Consider the following 16,482-nt stretch of genomic DNA (forward strand, 5'->3'; position numbering starts at 1 on the left):
TAAAAATCCTAAGCTACCATGGAAGAATGTTCTATTTCATACATGATTTTCCTTATTTAAAGCTTTGAAAAAGGTAGAACTAAGAAGGAACTTCACCACATTTCACTTATTAGAATGCTCATGCTCTTCTGCTTCCTTGTCCCCTTTTTGTTCACTTTGTCCGCTTGTGCTTCCTCTTATCCGATTTATTCTAGCAATTTTCCAATCTTCCAGTGCCTTCCTTACTGACTCATGACTCTGTTCGGCCCTTTCGCGCTCCACTCATGCTAATTCATCCTTTACATCCTCATATTTTGTGATCCCAGGATGCAATACAGGTAGTTGTCCAACTAGGTACCCAAGCCTGGCTTGGGTATTCACATGATATCCAGTCTCACTCATGTAGAATCCTTCCGAGAATGTTCTGTATTCATCAGAAGATCTACTTTTTCTCTTTGTTTCCTATGCATCTCATGAATATGTGCACCTTGATGTGCTTGGATGTTGATTAGCCTTTGGATGGCTTCTTGTTGTTGATCTTGCTTCTAGTTCAGGTTATGGAAGGATTCACTCCATTGTCTCCCTTGTTCCAATTGCTGGTCCATCAATTGTTTTTGCCATTCCCCTTGCTGATTCATCCATCTAGAGAGTGATTTTTCTTGGCGGTCCATTAATTGCATTTGAAACTCCTTCTGTGGCCCCTGATTTTCCATGCATTGCCTAGATAAGGTATCAATAGCCTCTTGTAATAGGTGCATGCTTAAGGTGGCTGGGGCTTGCTCCTGTGGATGTTGTCCTTCTTCAGCTTAATGGGCTGGCCTCTTTCTTACCCTTCATTGAGGTAGTGGAGTTGCAGTAGCATGCATCCGACGATAAGTGATTGGAAGGCCAACCTTTATCCACTCGGGGTTTTAATCCTCGAATATCACCCTCGCATGGTTGCAAAGACGGAGAATAGTGCTGGGGTAACCCAACTTTCCTCCAGAATCGCTCTTCTCAGCAAGCTTCCGAATGCCTTGGGCTATGAGTTCATGAACCTTGATTTCTCCTCCCTTCATTAGGCATTGCACCATTGTTGCTCTCTTAAGGTTTACCTCTGAGTTGTTTCCTGTTGGAAGGATAGATCTCCTTATGATTTCAAACCACCCTTTGGCTTCAGGGAGGAGGTCTCCTTTTTTTATAAATCTGGGTTTCCTTTTGGGGTCTCTGTCCCAATCTGCTCCTTGCACACAGATATCCTGTATAATTTGGTCGTGGTTGGGTTTGTTGTCCATTCTTGAGTGATAACTCTCCTCTGCAAAGGGTATGCTTCGTAATTTCAGCACTCTCATGATGCTCTTGGGACTAAAATCCACCATGACTCCTCTCACGAAACTTGCATAGGATTCATCCGCCTTATCATGTCTAACTGCATTTGCATAAAACTCTCTCACCAGAGTTGCGTTCACCCTTGTAATCGGATCGGTGAGGAGCTCCCATCGACATTTTTCCACCTTTTCTTTGATTTTTGGGCACTCAGTTTGTGTGACTTGAAAGCCTAATTCATAGATGATTTCTTTGTCAGCCATCCAACCAAATTGTAGTGCATGGTAGAAGGTTCTAAATCGCTTTTCATCAAAGGGAGGCTGCTCTATAGGTTCCTTTCCCTTTTATCTCTTTGAGCTTGATGATGCCATGCAAGATGGTTGATGTGTGGTTACGGTTCACTAGACGTGGCTAAGAGATTGTGTGTGAAACTTTTTGGAGGAGGATGAAGTGTGTGTATCCGAGAAAAGGAAGGGAGAGGAATGAGAGTAAGAAGTGTGTATGGAGAGGTTGTGTGAAGGGGTTTATATAGGAAGATGGCAAATGATTGAAGGGTGTGGATTGATGGTGTTGTTTGATAGTGGACGGTTGGGGTTTGGTATTGAATGAGCACAAGGATCACCTCTTTTATGAGGGTCTTGGTTTGGTCTCCAAAGCTATCAAACTCCCAATGTTGCATGGCAACACTTCCAAAGATATTCCCCTTGAAGACAAGTGTGAGATTTCCTTGGTATAGTGGCCGAATCTCCCTTCCTTAATAGTCCTATCAAGTACCATCAATGTCCCTTTTGATTCCCTATACACGAAAAAAAATTACAAATGGTTAATTTGAAATTTCTGGTGGGAAAACTTAAGGTGTGAACTAGCTAAAAAATATCTTTTTCTCTTGTTTTTAAAAGACTAAATGCTTTCCATGAATGCAAATCAATCAACCACTAAATTTCCCATGCATGCAACGTTGGTACACCAAACTTGTTTGTGATCATATGATGCCACAAGTTTAGGGAATAATTTTACCTCATAAAGTGTGTTCAAGCCCACTTGGTGTGCCTTGAACACCAAACTTATCATGTACTATACGCTGCATGTAAAGGGGTCTTATATTGGTCGTCAAAATTGATTTAAAAATCCATGAAATTTTCCTTATTACTACTATTAGAAATTAAAGGAGAGGGTATAGAACATGGGCTGCCTCCCATGAAGTGCTTCTTTAGCGTCATTAGCTTGATGTTTGGTCCTTGTCAAGGTGGCTGATAGTGCTTGAAATCTTCCCCCCTTGCAGTGAACCTATGTCTATTGGCCTTGTTGTTAAGCTCCATATGCTCTAGGGACAAGATTTTGTTCATGGTGTACACTGGAGGTAGCTGGGATGGAATAGTGGGGAGGTGAGGTGGTATAGATGGGAAGTATGTAGAGACCACTTCATCTCCTCGCGAGAAATCTTCTGTAGGCTAGTTTGCGTACGCACAGTAGAGTACGTACAGACAAGACACAAAATATCGTTGTTGTGTGCGTGAGCACAAGTGGGTGCGCACGCACATGCCCTATTTTTTTTTCAAAAAATTTTTCTTCAAATTCTTAGGCACCAACCCTTATGAAAATTAACCTACCAAACTCAAAATTAAAGTAACCTAAGCTAGCTAAGATAAGCAAAAATGCAAGAAATCAAGACTATAAACAAAGAGAAAGGGTAAGAAAAATGTTACCATGGTAGCGTGTCTCCCACCTAGCACTTTGGATTATAGTCCTAAGTTGGACTTTTTTGAGGCGACTCTTGCTAGGGTGGCTTGTGTTTCCACTCCTCTTTGAACCTCTATCCAAGCTTGGTCCTTAAGGCTCCTCCGGGATCCCATATTCAAGTTTCCCGTTCTCCTTCTTGCGGACTTTTATGCTCCAAGCTGGATGGACAAGCTCCTCATTGACCCTTGAAGTACCCCAACACTCTCTAAAAACCACTCAATTGTGCTTCACACCATGCTTGAGCTCCAACTCTTGAATTGATTTTCTTGAAGAGCCTTGGATTCTCTTGGCAACCAATACCCATTTCTCCACTATGTACCTACCCAAGAAGGATCTTAAGTTGGTAATCCATCTCCAAGATAGCATATTGATGGGGTCCAATGAAGTTCAATGGTGAAATTGCCACCCACTCAATGTGCTCTTGGAACGGAGTTACTTCCTCACCAACTTCCACTTCTCTATCACTCAAGTCATAACAAGGAGGTTGTGAGAAGTCTACCTCCATGTCTCTCTCAAACTCAATGGGAAGAGGCTCATTAGGATCATGAAGGGGATTAACCAAGGAGGATAAAATATCATTAATGATGGAATCCTCATCTTAATCAATCTCCCTCAATTCTCCTTTTTTCTCCTCTAATTCCAATACTCCACTTTCTCTCTCTTGTTCTAATTTATGATCTATCTCTTCTTCTTTCCCATGTGGCTCCATGCTCTCCTCTTCACTACACCCTTCAATTGCTCCTTCACACTCTTCAAGAGGAGTGCCTTGTTCGGATGAGCGTAGTAGAACCAAGCGGTTCACTGCTTCGACTATGGTTGCCATGAATTGCCCTTGTGTCCTTCAAAATCCTTCTCGCTCTTGGAGAAAGGCTTGAAGGCCTTGTGGTTCTTGGGCCAAGGGTGGAAAAGCTTCACATTGTGGTGAAAAATGAGGTTCATTATTTGGGAAGAAGGTCATATATATGGGAGGTAGTTCATGTTGATGAGTATCTTAAGGTGGTATGTATGGATGTAGTTGTTGGTAGTAGTAGTGTGGTGTTTAAAAATGTGGTGGTTGAGGATTATATTGGAGGTATGGGTCATAGGCATATGGTGGTGGGGGTGCATGATCAAAGTGAAATCCACGATATCCTTGGGTTGGGTATGTGCATTGGGAAGGGTATGGCTCATTGTACTATAAAGGAGGTTACTCCTTCCAAAATTGATGCTCCAATCCCATGATGCAACCCAAACCTGAAGTTATCAAGCCCTACAAAATGATCACAACCAAACTCCAAACCAGGAGGGTGATAACTCATAGAGGAAATTGAAAATAAAAACTAAAGACATTAATTACAAAAGAAACAAAAATCCTAATTAATAGCAAAAACAAGCAACAACCCAAAAAGTATCTATTCACACTATGGACATATTTACAACAACCAAAATATAGCACTCATGATGCTAGCTTACCCGGCAACGGTGCCAAAATTTGACGATGACCAAAAGCATAGGCTTGGATTTTCACACTAAAAATAGGGTTGACGTTGCAAGTATAGTCCAAACCCAACCATTTATCATCAATCAAATTATAATCCTAAAGATGTCACAAATCAAAGCAAATGTAAACTGAGAGTATTTCGACTCCCGGGTCGTTCTCCCTAGGAACTAGTGACAACAAGTGCATACAATTTTGGTTGTGAGAAGCAAAAGGGTGTTTTCAATAAAGAAGCAAGCAATAAAGTGATAAAAGAACAAAATAAAATTGCAATTAATAAAGAAATCAAGGAATAAAAGAACTATGTATGTAATATAGACAAGAAATGCTATAAAGTGATGGAAATATGGTTCAAAACATAAATGAAACCTTGACTTAGGATGAGTTATGGATATTCCCTTCCTTCCTATAACCACAACCATGACAGTTATGATGGATTATTCTCACTAAGTCAACCATTAACATCGAAGGAGGTCAAGTGAGCATAATTGTTATTAATCCACAAATCCTTACCAACTTACCAAACTAATTGGGAAAAAGCTAGCGTTAGTGGAAACAATAACAACTAACAACTGAAGAATTATCACTAAATGTTGGAAATTATGGCTCTAGTAATCCATAAACTCATTTCCCCCAAGCCAACGGGTGGAAATCTACCCTATAAATAAGATTGACATTTTGTCGAACACATAGTGGACATAAACATAAAACTTGGAAAAATTGGTAAATCAATGACAGCTATGAATAAAAAATGCTCAAAATCAATAAAAGCAACTACAACAAACATGCAATGATCATCAAACATCAAATTAACAAACTAAAATTCCAAAATTGCAAAACTATACATATATATTGACAAGAGAGATGAAAATAAAAGAAATTGTAGAAAAAGGGGTATAATAAAAGAGGAAATTAGAGAATACTTACAATGGGAAAGAAAATCTAAAATCAAAACTTGAACTATAAAATTCTACATTGAAAACCTAATTAAAACCCTAATGAACTAGAGAGAAAACCTAAGCTAACTACCCTAAAACTACTCCTAAAAACTATTCTATGAAGTATGGTAGTGTGTGGTATGATGTGTGGTTGCTTCCTCATTCAAATATGCTCCAAAGCCTTCAAAAATGGGCCAAAAAGCCCCGAAAACGTGAGTCCATGTGACTTTTTAATGGAGGCATGTGCTGGTACCTGTGCATATGCACAGGTCTGTACATGGGCACACTTGCTGATTTTCCTCCTGTGCGTGGGCACAGGTGTTGATTTCCATTTTGTCTTGAGCGTGGGCACAGGTGCTGATTTTGACCATGCCTTATGCGTGGGCACATATCTGTGTGTGGGCATAGGTGCTAATTTTGACACTTGTGCGTGGGCACAGGCTGAAATGCTTCTCTCCTTTGTTTTCTTCATGTTTTCTCCCTTTTTGCATGCTTTCTTCCACTTCTGCCAAGCCATTCTTGCCTCTAGGATCTGAAATCACTCAACAAACATATCATGGCATCAAATGGAATAAAGGTGGGATTAAATTGCTCAATTTAAGCACAAAAATGCATGTTTTCAAAATAAAGCTCAATGTAGAGAGAAAACACAAAAGTATGCTATATAGGTGAATAAATGTGGGTTTATATGATAAAATCCACTCAAATCAATCCAAAATTTATCATCAAATATGGATTCATCAGAGATACCCCACCACGGTAATTAATGAGCGGATAATTTATACGCTTTTTGGCATTATTTTTAGGTAGTTTTTAGTAGGATCTAGCCACTTTTAGGGATGTTTTTATTAGTTTTTATGTAAAATTCACATTTCTAGACTTTACTATGAGTTTGTGTGTTTTTCTATGATTTTAGGTGTTTTTTGGCTGAAATTGAGGGACCTGAGTAAAAATCTGATAGGAGGCTGACAAAAGACTACTGATGTTGTTGGATTCTGACCTCCCTGCACTCGAAATACATTTTCTGGAGCTACCGAACTCCAAATGACGCGCTCTTAACTGCATTGAAAAGTAGACATTCAAAGCTTTTCAGCAATATATAATAGTCCATACTTTATTCGATTTTAGATGATGCAAACTGGTGTTCAACGCCAGTTCCATGCTGCATTCTGGAGTAAAACGCCAGAAACAGGTCACAAACAAGAGTTAAACGCCAAAAACACGTTACAACTTGGCGTTTAACCCCAAGAGAAGTCTCTGCACGTGTAAAGCTCAAGCTCAGCCCAATAACACACCAAAGTGGGCCCTGAAAGTGGATTTCTGCATTTAGACTTATTTCTATAAACCCTAGTAACTAGTTTAGTATAAATAGAACTTTTTACTATTGTATTAGACATCTTTAGCTTTCCTTAGATCATTTTTGGAGACTATTGATCACATTTGGGGGCTGTCCATTCGGCCATGCCTGAACCTTATTCTTATGTATTTTCAACGGTGGAGTTTCTAAACACCATAGATTAAGGTGTGGAGCTCTACTATACCTCGAGAATTAATGCAATTACTATTGTTCTTCTATTCAATTCAAGCTTATTCTTATTCTAAGATATTCACTGCACTTCAACCTGATGGATGTGATGATCCGTGATACTCATCATCATCCGTCCTTATGAACGCGTGCCTGACAACCACTTCTGTTCTACAAGCGAGAGCTAGAGTGTGTATCTCTTGGATTCCTTAATTAAAATCTTCGTGGTATAAGCTAGAATCCATTGGCAGCATTCTTGAGAATCCAGAAAGTCTAAACTTTGTCTGTGGTATTCTGAGTAGGATTCAGGGATTGAATGACTGTGACGAGCTTCAAATTCGCGAGTGTTGGGCGTAGTGACAGACGCAAAAGGATCAATGGATCCTATTCCGACATGATCGAGAACCGACAGATGATTAGCCGTGCTGTGATAGAGCATTTGGACCATTTTCACTGAGAGGACGGGAGGTAGCCATTGACAATGGTGAAACCCAACATACAGCTTGCCATGGAAAGGAGTAAGAATGATTGGATGAAAGCAGTAGGAAAGCAGAGATTCAAGAGGGATAAAGCATCTCCATACACTTGTCTGAAATTCCCACCAATGAATTACATAAGTATCTCTATCTTTATTTCATGCTTTATTTATCTTTATATTTGAAAACCATTATAACCATTTGAATCCGCCTAACTGAGATTTATAAGATGACCATAGCTTGCTTCATGCCAATCTCCGTGGGATCGACCCTTACTCACGTAAGGTATTACTTGGACGACCCAGTGCACTTGCTGGTTAGTTGTGCGAAGTTACAACAAAGTGTGATTCACGTTTAAGAGCTCCAAGTTTATTAGCGCCATTGTTGATGATCACAATTTCGTGCACCAAGTTTTTGGCGCCATAGCCGGGGATTGTTTGAGTTTGCACAACTGACAGTTCATCTTGTTGCTCAGATTAGGTAATTTTCTTTTCAAAAAGTTTTCAAAAATCATTTCAAAATTTTTCTTCTTTTTCGTTTTTCTAAAAATAGTTTTCGAAAAAAAACCAAAAGATTAAAAAAATCATAAAAACCAAAAATTTTTTGTGTTTCTTATTTGAGTCGAGTGTCAATTTTTAAGTTTGGTGTCAATTGCATGTTTTTAAAAATTTATGCATTTTTCGAAAACTCATGCGTGGTGTTCTTCATGATCTTCAAGTTGTTCTTGACAAGTCTTCTTGTTTGATCTTTAAATTTTCTTGTTTTGTGTTTTTTGTTGTTTTTCATATGCATTTTTGCATTCATAGTGTCTAAGCATTAAAAATTTCTAAGTTTGGTGTCTTGCATGGTTTTCTTATCTTGAAAATTTTTCAAAAGTGTTCTTGGTGTTCATCTTGACATTCATAGCGTTCTTGCTTGCATCATGTGTTTTGATCAAGAACTTTCATGTTTTGGATCATATTTGTGTTTTTCTCTCTCATCATTAAAAATTTAAAAATAAAAAAATATATTTTCCTTATTTTACTCAAAAATTCGAAATCTTTGGGTTGACTTAGTCAAAAGTTTTTAAAATTAGTTGTTTCTTGTTAGTCAAGTCAAGTTTTCAATTTTAAAAATCCTATATTTTCAAAATCTTTTTCAAAATTAAATCTTTTCTTTTTCCTTTAGTTATTTTTGAAAAATTTTTAAAATTGATTTCAAAATCTTTTTCTTAATTTTATTTCAAAATTTCGAAAACTTTACTAACAATTAATGTGATTGATTCAAAAATTTGAAGTTTGTTACTTTCTTGTTAAGAAAGGTTCAATCTTTAAATTCTAGAATCACATCTTTTAGTTTCTTGTTAGTCATGTAATCAATTTTAATTTTAAAAATCAAATCTTTTTCAATCATATCTTTTCAAATCATATCTTTTCCAAAATCAATTTAAAAATCTTTTCTAACTTCTTATCTTTTCAAAATTGATTTTCAAATCCTTTTCAACTAACTAATTGACTTTTTGTTTCTTTCCTATCTTTTTCAAAACCACCTAACTACTTTTCTGTCTCTAATTTTCGAAAAATCCTTCCTCTTTTTCAAAATTCTTTTAATTAACTAATTGTTTCAAATTTTAATTTTAATTTTATTTTTTTTTTTAATTTTCGAAAATCACTAACTTTTTTTTTCAAAAATAATTTTCGAAATTCTCTCCCTCTCATCTCTTTCTATTTATTTTATTCATTTACTAACTCTTCTCTTCATCTAAAAATTCGAACCCTCTCTTCTCCTTTGTGTTCGAATTTTTCTCATCCTACTTCTATTCTTTTATTCTTCTACTCACATAAAAGAATCTCTATACTGTGACATAGGGGATTCCTCTTCCTTTTCTGTTCTCTTCTTTTTCATATGAGCAGGAGCAAAGACAATGACATTCTTGTTGAAGCATATCCTGAACCTGAAAGGACTCTGAAGAGGAAGCTAAGAGAAGCTAAAGCACAACAATTTAGAGAAAACCTTACAGAGAATCTCGAAAAAGAAGGAGACATGGCCGAACCCAATAACAATACAAGGAGGATGCTTGGTGATTATACTACACCTACTTCCAATTTTTATGGAAGAAGCATCTCAATCCCTGCCATTGGAGCAAACAATTTTGAGTTGAAACATCAACTAGTTGCTCTAATGCAATAGAACTGCAAGTTTCATGGAATTTCATCAGAAGATCCCTATCAGTTTTTAACTGAGTTCTTGTAGATCTGTGATACTGTTATGACTAATGGAGTAGATATTAAAGTCTACAGGCTCATGCTTTTCCCTTTTGTAGTAAGAGACAGAGCTAGAACATGGTTGGACTCACAACCTAAAGATAGCCTAGACTCTTAGCATAAGCTGGTCACGGCCTTCTTGGCCAAGTTCTTTCTTCCTTAAAAGCTGAGCAAGCTTAGAGTGGATGTTCAGACCTTCAAGCAAAAAGATGGTGAATCCCTCTATGAAGCTTGGGAAAGATACAAGCAGTTGACCAAAAAGTGTCCTTCTGACATCCTTTCAGAGTAGACCATTTTGGATATATTCTATGATGGTCTACCTGAGTTCTCTAAGATGTCACTGGACCATTTTGCAGGTGGATCCATTCACCTAAAGAAAATGCCTGCAGAAGCTCAAGAACTCATTGACATGGTTGCAAATAACCAATTCATGTACACCTTTGAGAGGAATCCTGTGAGTAATGGGACGCCTCATAAAAGGAGAGTTTTTGAAATTGATGCTCTGAATGCCATATTGGCTCAGAACAAAATGTTGTCTCAGCAAGTCAACATGATTTCTCAGAGTCTGAATGGATGGCAAAATACATCCAACAGTACTAAAGAGGCATCTTCTGAAGAAGAAACTTATGATCATGAGAACCCTGCAATGGCAGAGGTGAATTACATGGGTGAACCTTATGGAAACACCTATAATTCCTCATGGAGAAATCATCCAAATTTCTCAACGGTGGAGTTTCTACACACCATAGATTAAGGTGTGGAGCTCTACCGTACCTCGAGAATTAATGCAATTACTATTGTTCTTCTATTCAATTCAAGCTTATTCTTATTCTATGATATTCGCTGCACTTCAACCTGATGGATGTGATGATCCGTGACACTCATCATCATCCATCCTTATGAATGCGTTCCTGACAACCACTTCTGTTCTACAAGCGAGAGCTAGAGTGTGTATCTCTTGGATTCCTTAATCAGAATCTTCGTGGTATAAGCTAGAATCCATTGGCAGCATTCTTGAGAATCCAAAAAGTCTAAACCTTGTCTATGGTATTCCGAGTAGGATTCAAGGATTGAATGACTGTGACGAGCTTCAAACTCACGTGTGTTGGGCGTAGTGACAGACGTAAAAGGATCAATGGATCCTATTCCGACATGATCGAGAACCGACAGATGATTAGCCGTGCTGTGATAGAGCATTTGGACCATTTTCACTGAGAGGACGGGAGGTAGCCATTGACAACAGTGAAACCCAATATACAGCTTGCCATGGAAAGGAGTAAGAATGATTGGATGAAAGCAGTAGGAAAGCAGAGATTCAAGAGGGATAAAGCATCTCTATACACTTGTCTGAAATTTCCACCAATGAATTACATAAGTATCTTTATATTCAAAAACTATTATAACCATTTGAATCCGCCTAACTGAGATTTACAAGATGACCATAGCTTGCTTCATACCAACAATCTCCGTGGGATCGACCCTTACTCACGAAAGGTATTACTTGGACGACCCAGTGCACTTGCTGGTTAGTTGTGCGAAGTTGTGACAAAGTGTGATTCACGTTTGAGAGCTCCAATTTTATTGGCGCCATTGTTGATGATCATAATTTCGTGCACCAGTAATATCCTCCCAACCTTTCTCTTCTTTTAGTTTTTGGTTATTGACTTTTGCCTCTTATGTTAGCTTAGTTTGAATGAATTATAGGCTTAAGTTTGTTGCATTTTGGTGTTTATTAGGTAATCTTAGTGGAATAACATCTTTTTGGGGTTTTAAAATGATTTGGGTCTCGCAAAAAAAAGGTTTTGGAAGTCATGTTGGTGTTTTAGAGGCATTAAAATTTTTGAAGAAACAGGGCAGTATTCCCACGCACACACCTGTCCCCAGGCACACTTTTCCAAGATTTTGACATCTGTGCATACGCACAGACCTGTGCGTACGCGCAGGTCTTAGAACCCCTTCCGTTGGGAGCATTTGCACAAGCTGTGCGTGCGGACCCCAAATTTTGTTGCTCTTGTTCGTGCGGACACATGTTTGTGCGTGCGCATGATGAGCGGATAATTTATACGCTTTTTTGGCATTGTATTTACATAGTTTTTTAGTTTGATTTAGTTAATTTTTAGTATATTTTTATTAGTTTTTAAGCAAAATTCACATTTCTGGACTTTACTATGATTTTGTGTGTTTTTCTGTGATTTTAGGTATTTTCTGGCTGAAATTGAGGGACTTGAGCAAAAATCTGATTTAGAGGCTGACAAAGGACTGTTGATGCTGTTGGATTCTGACCTCCCTACACTCGAAATAAATTTTTTGGAGCTAGAGAAATCAAAATGGCGCGCTCTGAACTGCGTTGGAAAGTAGACATCTAGGGCTTTCCAGAAATATATAATAGTCCATACCTTTCTCGAATTTAGATGACACAAACTGGCGTTCAACGCTAGCTTTCTGCCCTATTCTGGAGTTAAACGCCAGAAACAAGTTGCAAGCTAGAGTCAAACGCCAGAAACAAGTTACAAACTGGCATTTAACTCCAGGGAAGTCATCTACATGTGAAAGCTTCAATGCTCAGCCCAAGCACACACCAATGGGCCCAGAAGTTAATTTCTGCAATATTTACTCATTTCTGTAACCCTAGTAACTAGTTTAGTATAAATAAAACTTTTTACTATTGTACTAGGGGTCCTTTTCCGTATTTTCAAATTCATATGCCATTCGGGGCTGACCTCACCGCCATGCCTGGACCATTATCACTTATGTATTTTCAACAGTGGAGTTTCTACACACCATAGATTAAGGTGTGGAGCTCTGCTGTTCCTTGAGTATTAATGCAAAGTACTATTGTTCTTCTATTTAATTCAAGCTTATTCTTATTCTAAGACGTTCACTCGCACTTCAACCTGATGAATGTGATGATCCGTAACACTCATCACCATTCTCACTTATGAACGCATGCCTGACAAACACTTCCGTTCTACCTGCAAAAGCTAGAGTGTGTATCTCTTGGATTCCTGGTCCACGAAGTATGGTTGCCTCTCCTGACAACAGAGCCTTCCATTCCGTGAGATAAGAGTCTTCGTGGTATAAGCTAGAATCAATTGGCAGCATTCTTGAGATTCGGAAAGTCTTAACCTTGTCTGTGGTATTCTGAGTAGGATCTGGGATGGGATAACTGTGACGAGCTTAAAACTCGCGACTGTAGAGCGTAGTGACAGACGCAAAAGGATAGTAAATCCTATTCCTACACGATCAAGAACCAACAGCTGATTAGCCATGCAGGAAACCGTAGAGGACCATTTTCATTGAGAGGGTGGGAAGTAGCGATTGACAACGGTGACACCCAACATACAGCTTGCCATAGAAAGGAGTATGAAGGATTGGATGAAGGCAGTAGGAAAGCAGAGATTCAGAAGGAACAAGGCATCTCCATACACTTATCTGAAATTCCCACCAATGATTTACATAAGTATCTCTATCTTTATTTATGTTTTATTTATCTTTTAATTATCAAAACTCCATAACCATTTGAATCCGCCTGACTGAGATTTGCAAGATGACCATAGCTTGCTTCAAGCCGACAATCTCCGTGGGATCGACCCTTACTCACGTAAGGTTTATTACTTGGACGACCCAGTGCACTTGCTGGTTAGTTGTGCGAAGTTGTGAAAAAGAGTTGAGATTACAATTGTGCGTACCAAGTTGTTGGTGCCATTGTGTATCACAATTTCGTGCACCAAGTTTTTGGCGCCGTTGCCGGGGATTGTTCGAGTTTGGACAACTGACGGTTCATCTTGTTGCTCAGATTAGGTCATTTTATTTTATTTTTAAGCTTTTCATTTCTTATTTTTGAAAAATACAAAAAAAAAGTTTTCTTCTTTTTCGTTTTTCCAAAATAATTTTTGAAAAAATCCAAAAAAATTTATAAAATCATAAAATCATAATTTTGTGTTTCTTGTTTGAGTCTAGTGTCAAATTTTAAGTTTGGTGTCTTGCATGTTTTTATTTTTCTTGAAAATTTTTCGAAAACTCATGCATGGTGTTCTTCATGATCTTCAAGTTGTTTTTAATAAGTCTTCTTGTTTGATCTTCATATTTTCTTGTTTTGTGTCTTTTGTTGTTTTTCATATGCATTTTTGCATTCAAAGTGTCTAAACATTAAAAATTTCTAAGTTTGGTGTCTTGCAAGTTTTTTTTCTTGAAAATTTTTCAAAAATAATTTCTTGATGTTCATCATGATCTTCAAAGTGTTCTTGGTGTTCATCTTGACATTCATAATGTTCTTGCATGCATCATTTGTTTTGATCTAAACTTTTTGTGTGTTTAGTCATTTTGTGGTTTCTCTCTTTCCTCATTAAATTCAAAAATAAGAAATATATCTTTCCTTTTTCTACTCATAAATTTCAAAAATTTGGTTTCACTTAGTTAAAAATTTTTAAAACTTAGCTATTTCTTATGAGTCAAGTCAAATTTTCAATTTTAAAAATTCTATCTTTTCAAAACTTTTTCAAAAATCAAATCTTTTTCATTTTTTCTTTTATGTGTTCGAAATTTTTTTTTTTGGTTTTCAAAATCTTTTTCTTATCTTTATTTCAAATCTTCAAAAACTTTACTAGCAATTAATGTGATTGATTCAAAAATTTCAAGTTTATTACTTTCTTGTTAAGAAAGGTTCAATCTTTAAATTCTAGAATCATATCTTTTAGTTTCTTGATAGCCAAGTAATCAGTTTTAATTTTAAAAATCAAATATTTTCCAAAATAAATTTCAATCATATCTTTTTCTAACCGAATCTTTTTCAAATCATATCTTTTTCAAACTTTGATTTCAAAAATCTTTTCTAACTTCATATATTTTCAAAATTGATTTTCAAATCTTTTTTAAGTAACTAATTGATTTCTTTGTTTGTTTTACTATTTCTTATCTTTTTCAAAACTACCTAACTACTTTTCTCTCTCTAATTTTCGAAAATCACCTCCCTCTTTTTCAAAAATCTTTTTATTTAACTAATTATTTTAAATTTTAATTTTATTCCTTTTTATAAATTCGAATTTTAACTTTAATTTAAAATAAAAACAAAAATATTTCTCTTTTATTTTAGTTAATTTTCAAAAATTCTCTCCCTCTCATCTCTTTCTATTTATTTATTCATTTACTAACACTTCTCTTCATCTTAAAATTCAAACCCTCTCTTCCTCTCTATGTTCAAATTTTTCTCTTCTCCTTCTTCTATTCTTCTTCTCTTCTACTCACATAAAGAAACCTCTATATCTGGGTAACGAGGATCCCTATTATTTTCTGTTATCTTCTTTTTTATATGAGCAGGAGCAAAGATAAGGATATTCTTGTTGAAGCAGATCCTGAACCTGAAAGGATTATGAAGAAGAAGCTAAGAGAAGCTAAAGCACAACAATCTAGAAAAAACCTTACAGAGAATCTCAAAAAAGAAGGAGACATGGCCAAAACCAATAACAATCAATGGTGGATGTGCAAGGAAGATGCTTGGTGACTTTACTGCACCAAATTCCAACTTACATGGAAGAAGCATCTCAATCCCTGCCATTGGAGCAAACAATTTTGAGCTAAGGCCTCAATTAGTTTCTATGATGCAACAGAATTGCAAGTTTCATTGACTTCCATCAGAAGATCCTTTTCAGTTCTTAACTGAATTCTTGCAGATCTGTGACACTGTTAAGACCAATGGAGTTGATCCTGAGGTCTATAAGCTTATGCTTTTCCCTTTTGCTGTAAGAGACAGAGCTAGAACATGGTTAGACTCTCAACCTAAAGATAGCCTGAACTCTTGGGATAAGCTGGTCACGGCTTTCTTATCCAAGTTCTTTCCTCCTCAAAAGCTGAGCAAGCTTAGAGTGGATGTTCAAACCTTCAGGCAGAAAGAAGGTGAATCCCTCTATGAAGCTTGGGAAAGATACAAGCAACTGACCAAAAAGTGTCCTTCTGACATGCTTTCAAAATGGACCATCCTGGATATATTCTATGATTGTCTGTCTGAATCGTCAAAGATGTCATTGGACCATTCTACAGGTGGATCTATTCACCTGAAGAAAATGCCTGCAAAAGCTCAGGAACTCATTGACATGGTTGCAAATAACCATTTCATGTACACTTTTGAAAGGAATCCTGTGAGTAATGGGACGCCTTAGAGGAAGGGAGTTCTTGAAATTAATTCTCTAAATGCCATATTGGCTCAAAACAAAATGTTGACTCAACAAGTCAATTTGATTTATTAGAGTCTGAATGGATTGCAAAATCCATCCAACAGTACTAAAGAAGCATCTTCTAAAGAAGAAGCTTATGATCCTGAGAACCCTGCAATGGCAGAGGTGAATTACATGGGTGAAGCCTATGGAAACACTTATAATCCCTCAGGGAGAAATCGTCCAAATTTTTCATGGAAGGATCAACAAGATCCCCAACAAGGCTTTAATTTCAGGTATTTTCTGGCTGAAATTGAGGGACCTGAGCAAAAGTCTGATTCAGAGGCTGAGAAAGGACTACAGATGCTGTTGGATTCTGACCCTCCTGCACTCGAAGTGGATTTTTTAGAGCTACAGAAGATTAATTGGCGCTCTCTCAATTGCGTTGGAAAGTATACATCGTGGGCTTTCCAACAATGTATAATAGTCCATACTTTGCCCGAGATTTGACTGCCCAAACTGGCATCCAAACGACCACCAGAGACCCTTTTCTGGCACAAAATGCCAGAACTGGCACCAGAACTGGAGTTAAATGCCCAAACTGGCATCCAAACTGGCGTTTAACTCTAGAAAAGGCCTATGCACGTGTA

General features: G+C 37.2%; 1 non-coding gene across 1 annotated transcript; it reads right to left on the reverse strand.

The window, feature by feature from the left end:
* Positions 1-9,855: 9,855 nt before the first annotated feature.
* Positions 9,856-9,962, reverse strand: LOC130971083 (small nucleolar RNA R71). Its single transcript, XR_009082317.1, has one exon. It is a non-coding gene; the product is annotated as a small nucleolar RNA R71 (small nucleolar RNA).
* Positions 9,963-16,482: the final 6,520 nt, after the last annotated feature.

This window comes from Arachis stenosperma, chromosome 3 (genome assembly GCF_014773155.1).
Source record: "Arachis stenosperma cultivar V10309 chromosome 3, arast.V10309.gnm1.PFL2, whole genome shotgun sequence".
Classification (NCBI taxonomy): Eukaryota; Viridiplantae; Streptophyta; class Magnoliopsida; order Fabales; family Fabaceae; genus Arachis; species Arachis stenosperma.